Source organism: Necator americanus, chromosome II (genome assembly GCF_031761385.1).
Source record: "Necator americanus strain Aroian chromosome II, whole genome shotgun sequence".
Lineage (NCBI taxonomy): Eukaryota > Metazoa > Nematoda > Chromadorea > Rhabditida > Ancylostomatidae > Necator > Necator americanus.
Genome location: NC_087372.1, coordinates 27064451 through 27084243, shown reverse-complemented (window position 1 = coordinate 27084243; position 19793 = coordinate 27064451).

Genomic DNA, 19793 nt, shown 5'->3' with positions numbered 1-19793 from the left:
AAGAAAGACAACAGGATTACAGTCAGCTTGAAATATGTGTGCATGTGGGTGGTTTTGAAAAGGATAGAATTAGATCCTATCGAATAATTACATAGTGATGAATCGAAGTTTATACTGTAACCAAAATATGTAGCATTTCCCACACGAAGGGAAACGGTAACAACTGCCATCTCAAGTGATGGTCCTCTCGGAACCGATCATAGGCCTCCTTTTTTTGTTGAGAATACTGATGGATCCCTAAAATATCTAGTAAACATGTTCTCAAAATAGCTACGACAAATATGGAGGATAATCAAAACTTTTTATGTAAGAAAAACATACGAGCCTAAACCTAAAGAGCACTTGAGGATGTGAATGCAGTTATCCGAGTTGCCTAACGCTGAGTCACTTCAGTACAGAAACGCGTTATGGAAATAAAATTACTGAGGATTGTAGCGAGTTCCTCGGATCGTTATTCGTTATTTAAGCATATTTCCATCATTTCACTTTACATTAACTACACTATCAGAAAAGACATTGAGTAACGGCCACTACGGGTCAATCACAAAAAACGTCGATGAAACATTGCGCTTTCAAGTCTAAATGGGTTTTTTCTCTTTAATCAAAATCCACCTTCAAATAGGGTCACTGAAGTTTCCTAATTAGGAGAGATGTAAGGGGGATCTCGAAGGCGACAGAGGTGTTCGCAACCGAAGCAAGGATTCTGCTACTGTCCAGCACTGGAGAAAGATGTTCAAGACAAGAATGAAAGGTATGGAAGGAAAGAAGTACAGCGGTTTCCCATACGTCCATAGAAAGATAGATAGCAAAGAGCTATTCACATACAAAAATTCCTGTGGGATCGTCGACGATGCCGAAGAACGACTGACTCCTTTCAACTGCTAATTAAACTCGATCAATATTTGGTTGGAGTCGAGCGAATTGAAATTGAATGCGGCGAAGTGGATGTTAACCTTGATCATTATCTCGCAGTTTGAGCACATTCAAAGCAAAAGAAATCTCACGCGGTCAACGCGCTCCTTTTTCCAGTCGTAAGAGGAGACGAACTCGAGCTCGCCACGTACCTCGACTGAATTTCAGAGCAACATTTGCCAAGGGGATCGCGGTCGTAAATAGTACGACGTTGTCGAGAGGAGAACTAACTATTTCTTCGTGAAAGTCAACAGCAGGTGCAACCCTATTTCTTACTGTAGACGGACACCCAGCTGAGATATGACTTACTGACGTTTTCGTAGAATAAAAGAATTTGAATTCTTCTGAATAAAAGATGTAAAGGGGTTGCTGTTGAACAATCCTTCCGGAATGCGTCAATGCTTTCGACTTCAAGTCAGGATCATAGAGGTTCGCGATACTGTGGATACGACTCATATAATGACTTGCCGAGGCCAGCCGATTTCAGTTTATTCAATTCAATTCTTTCAAAGAAAGATGGAGAACATGGTTGGCCTAAGCTGGCTTCGAACCATCGGCCGCAAAGGCGTAGCGGAACATCCTGCCTTAGCGCTATACCCGCCTGTAGTTCGACCGATATTTTTTTTTATTATGCATGATTCGAATGTGTAATCTCAAAGGGAAGCTACTGGTACTACAGCAATGAAAAAAAGCTGGCGAGCCATTTTGCTCGAGGTCGCTCTTCCACTCCTCCGGTCCTTAGGGTATTTGAAGATAAGTGCCTAAGCCAATCTCTTTCTCGCACTTAAAAATCGTACAATAAATAGAAAAAGAAAACATTTGAGAAGTTTTCGCTCCCAAGGTGTTTGCTGTTCGAGGCCAGTAGAATAGAGGACCTTTTGATGCCAAAGGTAAACAGCCACGAATTGTTTTTTTGCCATCGTTTCAATCTGATTTTTGTCGCTGTAGTAACTATGAAAAATACTACAGTAAGCTTAAAGTCAGCAATAGATGGCATTTCCTGGAAGGACCTAAGGGGAAATCCAACGGTGCCACTAGAAGTGAATCACAACATCGTATGATGGTAGTTGTTCTGAGTCAAGCTCGACAAATATTAGTCACGATGTGAAATCATGTACGGATGAGTTCAAAACAATATGCATAATACATAAATATGCCCTCAAACACAAGTCCTAAAAAAACAGCTTCTTTAGGCACATGGTGAACATCAGAAAAATCCCAAGCAATAAAAAAATATGCGCAATAGGGTTTTGCGAAACCAGCTTATGTATGTAATAGTGCGATGAAAAAGAGACGACGATGTGCAATGAAGCTGGAAGAATACCGGGCGAACGTGAGCGGAAACGGCGCAGCGCAAGTTGAAGCGAGCGACGCTGAAGGCAAACATCTCCCATAATTTATCCGACCGGTCATCCGGCTGTCATAGAGAGAATAACCAGCGCTAAACTCTCTACACCACTAAATGTGCGGTCGGCGGAGCAGAGATTCGTGGTCGCCGTCGTCAGACGAGAGTCGACCTCGACGAGGACAGCCACAACACACGTGAGCAATCAACGCGAATGTGCTAATGTCGTTACGTGGCGATGATTACATTGAGCTGCCACAGCTGGCGCTAAAAGTCAGACGAACGCTCATCGGATGACGAGCGAAGCTGCAGGTGCGATCATAAGTGTGTTTTTTCTCACGATGGACAAATTCTCCATCGTACGCCCTCAAGGTCCTTCAAAAACAGCAATTTCCGCAACGTACTAATTTCCATCCGCACTGCGTTTAAGAGTCCGTGAATCTAAGCACTTATATGCCCACATATGACAGCCTTACCGTAAAATAATCCCATCCGTCTAAGAAGAAGGTAGATTTACAAAAGTAGCATAGGGTTGAAGGAAAAATGAGATTCGCAACGCAAATTATCGCTATTCGCCCTCGTGAATGCATATAATCAATACGAATGGAAAGTGTTAATGGTATCTGGCGTTCCACAAAAAGCTCCGTATCTTTTCCGGAACCAAAATCGCTTCTTTTCGATTAGTACTCGTCGCAATTTCTTCAACCACATAAAACTTCAAATGGATGTTCTATGCGTGTCTTAAATACGACCTTCGAGAGATTCGTTTTCCATGAGTTGTTCGGGAACTCCAACCCCTTCCAAATAAATGTCACCCAACATCTTTGATTCTAGAATTTGATTTCCATATTTACCGATGAACTATCAACCGAAATTCCATATACGAGAAGAATTTAGCAGAGAAAAAACGAATAAGAAATGAAAAGAAGAGAAGGAAGATGAAATCCAGAGATTTCCCGAACAACAGTAAAATTGTGCTAATTAAATCTTATTACAGAAGCGATATTGATTTAATTTGGTCGATACGATCACAATTTTCACCGATTAATGGATAGAAATCAGCTACAATAAGAATTTCCGAATATTTCGAAATCAAAAAGCACACGAAGGCAAATGCATAGCATAGAATGTGAAACATATGCACGGAATATTGCAGTTATTGGCGACGACTGCTGACGCAAATCGAAGCGAAGCATTTCTTTGCCTTTAAATGTTGTTTTATAAGCAAAACTGCATGTTGACGCTCCAACAATCAATGAAAGTCCACCCATTCACATTTTGGAATAATGCTTTATCCGAGAAGAAATGGGTGCCTGGTGACAAGTATGGGAATATTTTTTTGCGATCCACATATTGGATGCCTGTGACGTTGAGATGCTATTGTAGTCGTGTACAAAATGTAATGGTTTCACTTAACGCTGGAAGTTTTGAAGCGTAAACGTAAAGAAAAGTAAGTTCTCTGGACCTCAGAATCCCACAGTAAAATTATGCACGACAGTTATATGAGGTTGTTCCAAGACACCTACAGCTCCGTTTTCCAAGAAATTAATGTGCTCGTGAAAGTTTCACCGTTTTCCTTGAGTTCTCGGCTACGTTTTGATTTGTTGTAAATCTAGATCAATGAACACCTTTTTCGTCTTCGGATATAAACGGGATGCGCCACTGACAGGATTGCAGAGGTGTGAAAGTAATTAAGTTCGAGAATATTTTGCCACATCTTTGTCTAGAGTAATTTCTTTGAGTATATTTGAAATCTGCTTTCGAATAGCATTCTCACAATTTCACTTTGCAAACTCCCAAGGATTTCGACTGTTCGCGATGGATTTTGAGACAGAAGTTAGTAGCGGTGCTGTACGGCACACCAAAGCACAGAAAAAAGGAATGGCTTTAATTTCAGAATTGAAGCTGCTCTCATAAATTGCCAGGAAATAAACGCAAGAAAACAAAATTTTGCCGAAGCAGGAAGCTAAGAATGTGGAACCCTGAGAAATCTTTGTAAACGCGTTAATCTCTGGATGAACCGCGTTGGACATGCGCAAGTGGACTCGAACAGTCACCATTCGCAACGCACGCCACTCTAAAAATGTTACATCTAAAGCAAAAAAGGTCCTTTGTGGAGCGCGAAGAGAACACTTGACTCGCAAAAGCGTATTGTTGAACAGGATGCTGTGAGAGTGGGACAAAATCCAGGATAGAAGCACTCAGAGTAATGAAATAATAAACCGATTTCGCTACAGTATGCTGGAGATAAGTTCACGAGCTAAGCCGTATAAGTCCTCAACGCAAGCTATGAAATCCACAATCAACGAAATTGATCCGATCTGACGACGATGACGACGAGATTCCAGTTCCTCTGCGAAAGGAGAAGATAGCGTCAAAAGATTGATTGGTGAGTATTGCGATTACAAGGCATAGAAGACAAAAAAAAAGGAATGTGAACAATGCGAGTGCTATGATTAACGTGAGTGTGATAACCAGGGAGTGTGGGAAAACCGATGAACGACCGTGGAATCGCGTAAGATCAGGGCCCGAATGACCTTGTGCGCTACGATGATGACGCAGAAACGTCTACACGCCTATACAACTAGACGTGTCGTCCTGAGAATTGGTGGAAACACGTGCCTCAGGCGTTGCTACTCGGAGATGGCGATTTCGGATATCGGTGCTCCCGAAAAAACTTTCTCCACCTTTTCTATCTCGACATAATTTATACAATGTGTCGATAAGTAGCAAGGGAGCAGCTATATTGCATGGGTATAGATACTAGCCCCTAGAGTACTACTCGGACATTCGAGATTTACACCTTCCAAAAGAAACTCGATCATCTAACCATCCAATTAATCTTTGTGTAGCACCAGCCGTGCAAGAAGTTCAAGATTGCTAGTGCAATCCCTGCAGAAAGTACGCAATCATCACATCTGCTCGACGTGAGGAGAAATTCGAAAATCGGTGATTAACGCGAATATACCGGAGGGTACGAAATGAAGCACGTACGAGTAAGGCTCTGAAATTTCTAGAAGAGGAAAAATCTGCTGACGCTGCAAAAGGAATGCAGAAGGAAATTAAACTCTTCGTTTAGCAGCAACCTATGATGTCAGCTAAGAAATATTGGCTGCAGCTACATATTTCCTTTTGGTGCTGTAGAAGGCACTCTCACTCAAATCCTAACTCATTTACACTAAAAATTATTGAATTTTTCTCAAATATTTAGCTATGTGAGAAGAAAACCAGTGGAATGGTCATACGAAAGAAAACTGAGAGTAAATCAATAGTTAGTGACCATTAATCCAAGATCTAAATCTGCTGAACGAGATGACGTCAGATTCCCCTGTAGCAGCCGCATGTTCTCATAAATATGCGAAGCGGTCATGTAACTAGGCCAACAGTAGTAATTTCCATACGATTTCCCGATCACTTTCGCCTCAAGAACGTAGATTCGTGAAAACTTGCGCTCCAGAAAAAGAAAAAGAGAAGTTGCCGCAATCCGGTACACAGACGTCTCAAAACCTTGATGGTCGAGCGGAGGAGGTTTGCGACAACACGGTCACTGTTCTCCGTCGTACTAAAAGTAAATAGGTAATTTGGCGCTGGCTGTCGAAATGAAATCAACTACAAAAAAATTGAGGTGGAAGTAATTTTCTCGAGATGTCAGTATCAAAGTATAAGGTAAGTGGTGCTCATCGAACTGACGTACATACGATGTATCACAAAAGCTGCAGTGGTAACTGGTAAACAAATTTTTATCTTATACATCATATCTTTTTGCCAACAACTCATAAATGTGTCGAAGATAAAGAAAGTCGCGTTGACATAGAATGATTCTGTTTTTCGGTCTGCTCGTCCTCAAAACACACCACGATTGCTCCACGTGTTTACTTCGTCGTATTCAATCGGTATAACTATTCGCGAAGAAGCAACGCAGTGATAATATTTGCCTCCCAGCAAAACTTTCGATCGAACGCGTGACATTTCAAACAAGGATTTTCAGCGCATAACATTAGCCGAACTACTGGTTGTAGCTAGTAAGCAAGAATGTTCGTGCGAAGAAAAGAGGTGGAACGAAGCCTCGACAACCAGCAGAATTAATAGAGCGGCGGAAAATGGGTGGAAATATGGCTAGTTGTCCGCCCGTGCTACAGTAATCCGACAGTCTATGGAAAGAAGATGTAAGCGCGTTTCGTTCGTTTTTCGGAGTAATGACTGTCAGCACGAAACACCAACTGGAAAACAGCGAAGAGAAAGTGTGCGTGGTCGCGCTGATACACATGTGTGGACACCTCAGGTCCACAATGGCCCAGGATCATATGACGAACAGACAAGAGCAAATATTAGTAGGTACCCATGAAGAGTAAACCGAATGATATACCCAGGATGGAGCTAAATGTTGCACTGGAAGATGATGGCAGCTTGCAGTAGCTGCCGTAAGCAGGAAATACGGTCGCCTACGGGAAGAAAGCGGGAATTCTAGGGGAAACAAAGAGACAACAGCAAGCGAGGAGGTAGAAAAACAAACCATCCATGAATAGGTGGTAATGGAACAACGACGACAACAAAAATTCGAGTTAATGAGGGCTTCAGTTTACAGTGGAAAGCTGAAAAAATGACCTTGATAGATTAACTTCTGAGTGAGTTATGATAATAAACAGCGGAGTGTTTTTAGCGAGGCAACGGCGAGGGACATAAATCTCCTACGAAATCATAATTTTTGCTGTATAGAATCAGAAAATTCTTCAGGAAAACTCGCACTTTCATTACTCTTGTGATTTAAAAAGGGAAAAACGGTAAATGCTCAGAAAAAGCTATGTTTGACGAGTTGTTCAGGATAAAAACGAATTAAGACGATGTCAAAAGGAAATGGAGAAAGAGTCTAACGAAATGAAGACAAATTTTAAGGGGAATCGAAAATGCTTGCGATTCAAATGAGGAGTTGTAGAAGAGCTTTAAAGACGATAGAAAGACTCCTGTACAACTGGTGGAGACATGCTGGGTGAGGTACACCGGCGAAAGCGGACTATCGGTACGTTAAGACCATCGGAAAACAGAGGGAATCAGCAGCGACGGCTACCGGACAGCAGTAGCGGCCCGGCTAGTCCACTTACCGGACAACCAGCCAAGCAGGGGATCAGCAGCTTCTGCAGATGAAGCAGGAACTAGTTTAGAGACGTTGTGTTAAGCGACGGGCACAACATGAACCGTTCGTTGAACTAGCGACGGTCCACACAAATAAACGAAACGAAGCGGACGCCAACCATAAAAGCAATTAAGCGATATGGTAATGGTGCGGCCAACATCGGATCCATCCTGGCGCGATGGCATGCTTCCATTTCGACGATGAATCACATTTATTTTCACTTGAATGTCGTCGTTGTTGCTCCGCTCACATACCTACATGGAAATATTCGATTTCACCTCGACGTCGGCGAACAGCGCAAATGATTGAAAGCGCTCCTTTGATGATCGAGTGGGTGAGAGGGATGCGCTATTCGTGGTGATTGGACGAACAAACGGACACTCTCTTTAAATTCGCAGCTGTGCGATTCATCCAAGTGCGGCTCTTCATGCAATCATCACGGATCCTCAAGCGGACGGAAGGGATGCGCGATATGGCGCGCATTTCTTCTCCGACTACGCTCGTTACGTAAGCGAAACCCCACCGTTTAAACGTTAGTGGTACGCTGATACGCGAACAGTTTTACAGCTTGTCTTCGAACTTGCACACACAAATAATGGCCGAGAAACTTCAAATGGTTTGGAAATACAAATACAAATACAATTTTGAGCACCATCTACAATGAGGGCTAAGTTATCAACGATATAGAATATTATATTAATAATAAAATTTTCAGGATTGATTACATAGGGGTGAAAGACAGTAAATTAATGAATATATTGCTAGATTCCAAATGTGTTAGCGTTTCATGGTTCCTGTCCTGTTTTGCGTTGAGATTCTGTACACTAAATTGCTCACAGGCAGAGCAAGGAAAAACATAAATGCTCTTGCAGCCCGAGGAGCACAACAAAAAGAAATTCCATAGGTGCAGTGGTGGAAATTACGCCATCACTTCCAAAGAGAAAATCAGGAAAACAAGAAGAGTGAGGAAATTGCCACCTATGTATGCTGAAAGTATCGCGAAGTCAAGGCAATTTTCTCACTGATACGATCCATAAGAAGAGAATTACAGCGAAGTTCCTGACTTTATCTCCAGTTCCCGACATTCATTCATGACGTTCCCAGGAAAAGCGACAAACACGAAAAGATTCGCGATTATCAAACATGTGTCACCGTGGAGAGCAAACCTGTGTCCAAATAAAGGAATGGCCATGAAATTGAGGTTTAATGTTTGCATAAGAGGTGATTCGCCTCAAACACGTAAAATAGCAGAAAAGTGAATTGAAACCTCAACATCCGCGTTGTCGAGGGGTCGATCGATAAATGGATTCAACATGCGATCAATATACGTATACGATATAAGCATGGTGCGCGATCGATACAGACAGTCCTGTAGAGCAAGCCGACGCGGGCAATTACCGTAGAGTGAATGGGCCGGCCAAGGTGACTCGCACCTGCGACACACGCACAAATCCGCCCACCTTGGAGCGACGGCAGTGTCCAGCCATGGCGCCACCACCCGGAGCAGCGTTCATGTGCATCCAGAACACACTATTAAAATCGGACCATGATTAGTTGCCAGGTTAATTACGCAGCCTCCGTAGACACTAATCGTTCGCCGATCCATCATGCGGACCAGTATTTTTACGGTATTTTTTCTACGATCACAGCTGTTTCTTCTCATGATCGAGCAGTGGTGGAAAGATTCAAAAAGTGGCGACATACAACAGTGGAAGAACAGCACGCAACCAGCGCCGGAGGTATACAATGTTTTTGTGGAAAGCATAGCCTTGGCAACGCTGCTACTTGCTGCGGAGAAAGCACGAGGTTGTGGAGACGCAGCCACAATCGAGTCTCCACGCATCCGCAGAGGCCGATGTTCGGACGACGGAGACCTCCAATGTGAAGCCGGCTGGTATACGTGTAGCGGAGGTGGTGCGGTTTCAAATCACACGTGAAGATGACATCAAAAGTGAAAAAAGAGAGGATCGTACGGTACTCACACGCGATCTATTTTTGTATGTAAAGAATGCTTGAAAGTAACTACAAGTTTATCAGCTGGTCCCTGTCCAAAAATTAAGGATGTCAAGTTTTCACTTGACTTCTCTCTGATGAAGTTATTGAGGTCATATTTTCTTTCAAGGCATCCGTAGTGCAAAAGCCGGAAATGATGCTGCCAGTTTCATCTTGAGACCGTTATTTTAAAAAAAAGTAAGGAAGCGAGTCTGAAAGGAAACATTGTAGGGAGCCGGATAACCTTGCACCAACCAAGTACTTCCCTTGTGAGAGATGGTAAAAAAGCTAATGTTAGCTTAGGAGACAGCAGTCATGACAAGACGGAACGTCTATGCAATGAGGCAAACGTAACGGTGAACCAGTCTGCTAACGTAGCTGCCGTTGGAAAGTGAAAACGTAGTGAGGAAGCCATACACGCAAACATACACGCAAACAGTTGTTGTAGATTTTCTTAGGGGAAAAAAGAACTTTTTTGGAGGAAAAAGGAAAGAGAACACAAGAAGCTGAAACTGCACTACAAAGCAACTTCATTCTCAGGAAAAAAGAAAAGATTGACAAGTTTTGTAAAAAAAATCGAGCCTAGGAACAAAAGAAAATTTTGTAGTGTAAGAAGAAAGGATAGATGGGCCTTTTTGTTAGAAATAAAACAAAGAAAGAAGATTTTTCGGGAAGAATTTGATGAGGTATGCATAACGAATAAACACATCATCATCTAGGAGTAGGTTGTGAACTACCCCACGGTGCAGGTATTCATAGTATGATCGGACGAAAAACTTCAACAGAAACGAGGTCGATTGCATTCATTGCATTTCGTCGATAACTTTCAGTTTATGTGTGTGTATGTGACTATTCAATAATCAAACCGGGTCAACCGAATTAAGACGCCGCGTCCGCGCCAAGTGGCTCCGTTTCGCGCCGACGCACTTCTGAAGTGCTACATGTCTGTATGCGACCGGTGGACACTAACCGTTATGTGAAGTGCACAAAATTAGAAACTACATACATAAAAGACATTCTTAAGGATATCTTCCGTAAAGAAAGTGCTCCCCCTTGAACTGGGGCTTAGGCAGCGCGGAGAGAGACTCCCAGTGATACGCGGACTTCATCGCAGGACCTGAGCCTGAGGTGAACAGGTGATTCCTGAGGATAATGCGATTATGTGTCGGCAAAGCGACTTGTGTCCCTGGTCTTAAACAGAACTTCCGTATGTCCTGGACAGCAGCGAGAGTCGCTTTCCCGTTTTCCTTTGGCCAGCAGCTGTAACAGTTTTCTCCGTAAAATCCGTATCCCCTGTCATCAGCGTAAAACGTGGAACGCATAGCGAATCGTAAAAGAACCAAATATTATAAATAAACAGCAAAACTGAGAACAGTTGCAACATTTTTTAGATATGCCCGTGTCAGAACTTGTCAAGAAACAAATAAAAAAGAAAATTTTCACAGTGAAAATTTTCTTTTTTATTTGTTTCTTGACAAGTTCTGACACCCAGGAAGGTGAGGGGCAACAGCGATGGGAGCGAAGAGAAGCACGGACAGATCTCTACACTATGCATAGACTTTGACTTCATCACGAACGGTTCCATAGATCCGAAGCCTCACAAAGCTAGAAGGGCACAAAATGCTTTCGACGAGCTGTGAATCTCCACATGGACCGTGCAACTACGACCAAGTTCTTTCCTCGCAAATCCGTTCATCTTCGGAACCAGCACTACAAGCAGGATTGCTGGACACAGAAAAACGGCGTTGTTGAACACACGAAAGCTGGACGGCGGCGACGGCGTTACCTGCCCAAACCCAGGTACGCATGTCTCGTCATCAATCGATGCTCTCCGTTGTCGGCTGACACCTCGTATTTGCATAGTTAGCTTAGTGGACAGTGTGGTGGCCGGCTGAGGACGCTTGGCTGGGTGCGCATGAGGTGGCCGAGAGGCGCGAGGGGCTCGCGTCCGTGGAGGTGTGCGCGATTAACGGACCAACCCACATTTACGGATTACGTGCGGACTGGAATGCTCCGGTGGCCGCTTCGTGGACTCGACTTCATCTGTGTGACTGCAACGTAGCACCCTCAAACAAAAGATAATCATAGCTTACACGATTCTTCGCTTGTTCGTCGCAGAAGTGCTTTGATGAAACGCACGCTGCGACTGTGCGACTACACCGAAAAACGCCGCTCAATGAGGTGCAGGGTTGTTCCTCCCGGAGTTGGTGGAAGTCGTTTGCGCAGCGTATGACGTGAATGACTGGAAGAGGCCCTCCCACCGCATATAGTTGACGTTATTGACCTTCCTCTCTGACACTTCAGGGTGAATGTTGACGCAAAACATGATACCTCGCTCAGGAGAAGCAGTTTATTCTCAGTGTTTGACTATTGTCCATCCACGTGTTCCCTTTTTTTCTAAATTTCAAACATTGAATTGTGAGAAACTAGTCATCTTCTCCAGTACATCTTGAAGAAGAGCCTTTGATACAAATTGCTTTGTCCTTTGTGCTTCGCAGTAAAAATATTGAAAAAAAGGTTGAGCCTTTGACCAATGAAAACTCATTTCGAAGGCGAGCTGACTTCCTATTAGTGCTCACCTACATTAAAATTGATCGAAATAATGGAACGAAGGAGCAAAACCAATATAAGGAAAAAAATACATGCATAAGAATATTGAAAATTCATAGCAGATTTTTGTGGTTTTTGCAATTATTGCAATGAGGTAAGGACTCACTATCAACTTTATGAATCTCTGTACTGGAACTTTGGGGTTCTCAATTTTTTTCAGGGATTAGCTGTAGAGATACTGAAAAGGCTAGCACAGTTGCTGTCAGAAGACTCCATAAAATCTATGATGCCCAGGTGTTGGCTGCATCCATAACAACGCAATAATGCATAGCACTTAGAAGACGTGCTACAATACAGGAGTTTGTAAAAATGATCGTAACTCTGTCGATGTCGTCTTCGTTCACCTTTTCTGAATTCCCTATACAATAATTACTTGAGAAAGCAAACGTACCAGCAGATATTATCATCTATCTCTTTCTAAAAAAAGACGTCCCTACGTGGATATTTTAAATTTTATTTTAGAGTACCCTTCACAAAACAAATCTGCCAAAAACAAAAAATTCACCCATAGATGAGACACGCAAGGAAGAAGGACAGAAGCCCTTTTCAATATTTTGAGCAAGTATTGCATATTAATAAGAAGACCAATTAGAAAGATCAATTTTGTGAATTTCAATTGTTATGCTATACTGCATACAGAAGTTTAGAAAACAGCGAATTTTAAGGAACACAACAAACTGCACATTTGCCAAAAGCTATTACACTGGAGAAATTTTCCTATTCAGAGTGTAAACTCAGTATTGACAAGGATTGCGCGGATTTAAACTGTTTTTTCTACGCTTTTGCTAAGCTCAGTCCCCTTGCTCTTTGCCTTTTCAGCTCTTATCCTTGCCGAGGACTAAAATCACTCCTTACATAGTCGAAGCAGTTCCAGCTCAAAAGGCATTTCATGGATGTGCTAAACAATATCGGATACAAATGATCGCAATCCAATGACGGGTAAGATAACTTGCTTATCATGGTCGTTAACACTTTATATCATGATATCCTGAGTCTTACGCCGAAAAAATCAACACTATCACTTGTCCATCGTGCTGGCTATAATGTTAGTTGTAGTACCTTTGCTCTTGAATAAAAAAGAAAAGAAATATCGGAAAAGTAGGGGAAAAACATATGGGACAACCTGGTAATTATGAACACATATTATGACATACCTATCAAAGATTCTGTCATTTCTGGAAAACATTAATGTCCTTCTGGGTTCTTTCTCATCCACGAAGATTAAAGGAAAGATATACGAATAAGGAATGTGACTAGGTAGGTAGGGAAATAATTAAGCGAAACTTTACCTTTTAAGAGCAAGCATATGATTCAAATTCCGAGCACATAAATTGAAATTTTTAGCTTCATTGTTTGTTTCCAAAGAAAGTTTCCCCACTAGCAAGAATCAGCGAAAGAAAATAGTTAATTTCGGAAAGTGCCTCCAATTAATGCACTAATTTGCTCGGGACGGAAGATCAAGTGTATCTCAAATAAAAATCCACAAGTTGATGGGATGGTTATCCACGCAAAAGTTGGTGATCACTTTCGTGATCAGCATCAAAATCGCAGTTAGCGAAGTTTCATTGCGCCTGGAGCAAAACTTTCGCCTGTACATCTCAACTGTTCCCGTTGGTTTCCGATTTGTTCGAACGGAGACCATGACACTTCCGTATATTCCGGTAGCACGAGTTGCCCACTGCCTTCTTCTCCCGTGAAAAACACGAAGAGCATAACATTTTTCTCCAATGAACTTTCTAAATAAATCTAACCGTTGGGTCAGTCGTCATCTTGTAACAAATTTGATATCGCGTGAGATGGGACCTAAATGCTCTCTTATTTTGCTTCCTTGATTCATTTTGTATCTTCTCTGATCTTCGATCCTTTAAAGACTGAACTTCACGTCCTGTCCTTCAGTTGCATAAAGCGGCATACTGCTAACATTAGCTTTTCGTATGACACTGTCCGCACTTTTTTTCCTGCTCGTAAAACGTTCGGTTTTCTGGAGCCTAGGTCGAAGCAGGAACAATGACGGCGTTGAATAGGTGACAACGAGCAGAATGCCCTGGCCTTTTTCTCTACGTCCTCGATTCTACAACGTAGTCCGCAAGCCGCTATCTCCTTCCTGCTCAAAATGAAGGGCGGGTCGATTTCGATGTTCAACCGCAATGCTAATTTCATTTGCCATTTAAATATACATAACTAGCATGTTCCGTTGTGAGTGGAGCATCGGCAGAGACAACTCATGCGAGCGTAGCGCAGTCGGTAAGAGTTTCCGCTGTCTACACGATCGATCGGAGGTTCGAATCCGCCCCCGTGCTCACCAAGCCCTTCATACCTCCTGGGTCGACAAATTGGTACCAGGCTTGTCTGGGAGGATAAAACACTGACTTGACACATTGGCTAGCCCCTGCAAGTGATTGTATAGGCCAGTTACACGTTCGTAAACCTCAAACGATTCTGAATTGAAGCGAACGTGGTGGCGCACACCAAGCGGATTGATTAACGCTAGGCACTTAGTACTTAATCCTCTATCTTGGGTAGAAGATATCATGATATATCACATTCCGTTACGTGCTCGTCATCACTCTTGCAGGGCGATCTGCAGCTGCGAGTTTCCATAGGTGTTCTTAGTCGCCATGATTAATTCAGAAAGGCTCCTCTCCGCTTCACTGTAGCTTGTGGTTAGCGGTGTGAAGTTTTTCGGGCGCTTTTCTGGTTTCTGTTCTAGGCGTTGAAATCTCCTCTAATGAATTCATAGAAAGTATCTTCTTTGTTAAACATCTTTATTTCTACAAAGTCAAAGCTTTGACTTCCTCTTCTTCGTGATTTGATGGTGCAACGTATCCAACAAAGTTGAAGAAAGCCAAAACTTGGGATTGATTCCCATCTTCCCATCCGATTCTAGTAGTCACGAAAGAATGGACGCTTATCACTACATTCGTGTTGACAAGCTGCTGACTCTCCCAACTCTTCTACTATCCCATATTCCTAGGAACGGTTCCTCTCCATTGTCATAAACACCGTTTAGTAGGTGGCGTCGCCTCGTCGTAATCGCTCCCATTACGTCGTAAATGATCTTCCTGGTTGCGCCGTCCGATCTTCATTGCCCGCTTCCGATGTAAGTGAAGGTGCGCTGCTTGTACCTAGTCCCTCTCCGTCTCGGCTGCGTAGATTCCTGGCGCTCTTTCAATTGTAAGAAGACGCTTTCTCATTACTGTCACAGACAATTAATTTAAACCTATTGATTCCTAGCCTATAGTTCTCTCAGTTTATTTAGAAGTTAAGAGTTGCGTTCGCCTGGCAGGTAAGCGTGATGATGCTTAACGACCATCTACCCTCCTTCCCTCTCCGAATTCATGAAGTTATGAGCAGGGAAGGCGTGCAGGTCAAACAGTGGCAGCAAAGCTCTTGAGTTCGATTCCCTGCTGGACCAAAGTTTAGCAGAAGAAGGGAATTTTATCCGTGAATTCAATAACATCTGAGGACCAAAAAACGCTAAAATCGTGTAAATACTGCTAGGTTTAGATGATAGTTAATAGCTCAGTGAAAAGAGCACTTTTAGAAATGCTTTGGACATGCTTCATAGAAGAAGGCCCGCCCTACAAAATGCCTGAGTTAGTATTTTTCGTTAATTCGAACTTTTTTGAAGTAAAGGTGCGGCACATGGAGAGAAATTGAAGTTGTTTCGTCTGTGTCTCATTTGAATGTTGGGGAAAATTTAAAAAGAAAGGCCTGGGAAGTGTGAAATCTGCACTCTGGTAGAGAAAGTGCCCACTCTTAACACACTGAGAGCTGTATAGTTTCACATCAAGCTTAGATGCATTGTTTATAATTATACACTTTTTCACAACTGAGCAGATGCCAGAGTTGTAGCAGGTTTTCCCATCCCAGAAAATGCGGAAATTTTAAAAATGGGAAATATGGATTTTTTGAACATGGCATCGGTTTTTCATTTCAGACAAAAATTTTTCAGAAGCCATTTCCATATTTCTGTGGAGGGTGTTAAATAACCGTCATACACAAAGACGTCTCCCTTCTGTTCAGCCTGATTCTTTTGAAACCGTAATGGAACCCCTCCCCCCAATAAAAAATAATACAAATAATACTTTCTCACCAAAATTTAAAGAAATGTGATGAAACAACTAGAAAGTCTCAAAACAATAAAGCAATTATTGTAGACAACAAATTTTGTTCTACAAAAATAGTTCTCGTAGCGCTCCTTCCGCAAAGTCATCAACGATCTAAGTTATGTAACAAACGTTCAGCATTACTGGTATTTAAATGTCATTGAATTCAAGTAAGAATTACTCGAAACTATATAATATTAGGTTAAAAAAGAGGGACTAACCCTTAACATCGCAGTTGTGGAATATGTCTATAGTTCTTAGCTTTTTTTAAGATAGTGTTTCGCTGTCAACTTCCATTCTTTTTCTTTTCTCGTTTCCCCTTCATTTTCCCTGTTTCTCTTAATCACTCCTCCACTCTTCCCTCACTTCCCCTCCCCTTCCACACCTCGTTGAAAAATGTGGAACGCACGCTTGACCCTGCGTTTGTCTTTAGCCTAGCTTACTCGCAGTCAGCCCGTGTAATAAAACGAATCCACAAAAAAACGCATGGAAGTCGCGTTTATGTTTTTGCGTCCGTTATTCAATATTTCATGAGTTTTCCGCCTTTACTTTCGAAAAATCTATCACGAATTGCACTACTCGTGAATTTTGTGTTTTATGTGCGACGCAGCGAAAAGTATCAAACCACGCGTCTCTCATCATTACTTGATCACAGCGAAGAAAAACAACTAGTTACTACTTTTTGATAACAGAAGTATTCAGGTGGTAGGATAGGTCTGCGAGGAACCGGTGGTGCCAACTACACATGACTATTCCAAGACGCTAGGTAATTGTTCCTCGGTATATTGCCGGAAGGCAAGATCACGGAAGACAAGATCATGGGGGTAAAGACATGGTCCGAAAATTCTGCTCGATCCTCTCATTTTGGAAGCTTTGCAATTATTCCGACTGCAGGAAAGCAAGTCAATAACTGACTCCGTAAGGCATTGCATTCTCGAATTGGATTCGAAGAAGACGAAGTTCTGAAATAACCGATTCGTTCCTGACACTCTGTTCGATATGAATGCATCCGTGAATTCGCTTTCCTGCGTTTCTTAGGGGAAGAGTAGTAGGAATAGCCGATTCCAGAGCCGATGAGGAGCGCCTTAGAACGCCTTAGATAGCATACGAGAGCATCGAGCATGTAGCGGAAAAGGCGAGGATCCTCTAGCTCCACATCCACATCCACAACAGCACCCTTCTTCCTATTTTAACCTATGCTTTGAAGGCTTGGGACCTTCGTAAGCAGAAGCTGATACTACTAGCATCATCGAACGCTTTATCGAAGAGTTATGCAAGGATTATTCTGTTTTATGCAGGTGGAAGTCGCAATCCTGTCGGTCCTACCGGTATGAGCGGTCGAAGATCAGAAATGCCGGAATGATAGATTAAAAAAAAACCTAATAAAACTATATTTTTAAAAATAAATACAGTACTATTTCCGTGTTTTGAAAGAGAACAAATTATTCGACATCTCTCGCACATGATTTAGACGTTCTCATTAAGTCTTCCCAGCTGAGAGAGAATCATCATCTCGTCGTCCAGTTGTTGATCCGTGTTGGATCAGTGTTCAATGAGGCTTCACCTTTTCAGTGCTACTACACAACGTTGACGTAGACTATCACCTGTAGTGAGTTACATCGTGGGAAAACGAGATCACCCAAAGCCGTTTTCTGGATTACGATGGAGAATTGAGCTTGATCACGGTCATATTTGTGAACTATTGTTCAACCCTACCTAGTCTTGGAGAGATTCCAGCATGGTCCCTTTCGTTGTACTCCGCCCCAAAGTCATATAAAACCATTTATTAGGGGGCCAGTCATGCAAACACTGAAATAAACACTGCAGTTAGTAGGAGTTTTAAAAATTTCGACCAGATTGAAGGAAACCCCATTTCCTTGGGAGAAGTATAGAAAATCTTAAAAAAGTGAAGTAACACTAATCGTATAATGAGCAAACTGATTCCATCATTGTTCAAATAAAAAGGCGTGTACACTTCACTATCTAACGCCCTGATAAGCACTTATAAAAAAGCACTGGCTGGCTCCAGACACTTTTTCCAGTGTTCAGGACCTATGTCATACGACATGTTTCCTTAGACTACGACAAAAGCGGAGAATCGCCTAACAATATATTGTTCGTATTGAATGAAATTCGAAAAAAAGCAAACAAACAAACAAAATGGTGACAATCTGAGAAGAGAACACGAGGAGGTAGACTACTCAATTAGCTGAAACTGGTTTGGAAGACTTTTTTTTCGATAACATCAATATTTTCGTCGGAAATCGTATCGGCTTTGATTGGAGTAGGGCAGAGGGAAGAACGAACGCGTGCAACCAGAGAAGCAGCATATGTTGTCGGAGATGCGTCGCGTTCCTCGGGTAGAACACGTTCGGCACCAACTGTGCTCTTGAATTTGAGAGAAAATGACTGGACAGATTTACATGCGTGTTATTCAAAGTTTCATGTACATAAAATATGTGTGTGTGAAAATTGCATAAAATAGAAAGCACACGTAAAAATTATGTATATGAATACTCGGGTTGAAATGACATGAAACTCAGTGCAAACCGCAGCGATGAGCGGTGCTAGCAAGGCTACCAACTGGATCCAAACCGCTAACTCCACCGCGCCGTTTCAAGCGCAACCTTACGCAGCTGCACCGTGCATGATTTCGTTTTGACGGGACTACTGTATATCAGTATACATGAAAAACGTTAGTTTCGTTTTCATTGTGTGCAAATAGTTTAGGTAATTTAAATAAGAACCTTATGTTAATCAGCGACTTTTAAAAACTTAGAGATTTTCAAAATTAGAGTCGCAATACCGATATTTCACCTTCACTATAGTACACGTGTCCTCAATAGAAAGGAATTGCAGTTATTGGAAAAAAAACTCTTAATACTAATACTACAAAAGATAAGCACACGCTCATAAGAAGACTCGCAGAATGATTCTACAAAAAATAACATGAATAACAGTGTACGATCCGTAAGGAACCATTGATTAGACTGTCCTCGATCATGCTACAGAAGTCGTTCTTGGGTAATAGCAAAGCAAGCCACATTAGAATAAACTCGTGGTTAAAACAATCTCAGTGACTGCAAACGCTCGCCTAAATCGGGATGTCGTGTTAAATTAAGATTTAAAAAGAGTGTATCGTTCTGTGAAGTTGGTTTCAATTCGTAGACTTGGTCACTCAATCCTCGACGTTGTGAAAATGAATTCAAAAGCAGGAGGGATCAAAAATTCCTATCAATCCATCTCTATAACATTTCGAAAATAAAAGTTGAAGTTAGTTTGAAGAAAATTTCACTGCGTCTTTCACTTGGAAACAGTGACAAACCAAGTAAAAAGACCAGAAAAAATAAGATCAGAAAACTGCTTCATGGCTGCGAAATGTGCTTGATGGGAATGTTAAAACATAAATATTCGGGCTAAGCTGTACAATTCTAGGAAATGGTAGGAAGGATGACACAATATGGTTCCACACAAAAGAAGAAAGATACAGACAAATGAAAACTACTTCACCTCATGCGCAGGGTTCACTGCAGCAATTCTGGTTCTTCTTTTTGATGAGTCTCACCTCAGAAAAAAGGAACAGATAATAGGAGAGAGTGAGGTGTTCACCGTTTCCTTTTGGCTGAAAAAAAGGCTAGTAAAAATTCCAAACAAGAATTAGACGGAGAAGAGTCTCATCAAATTTACGAGGAAA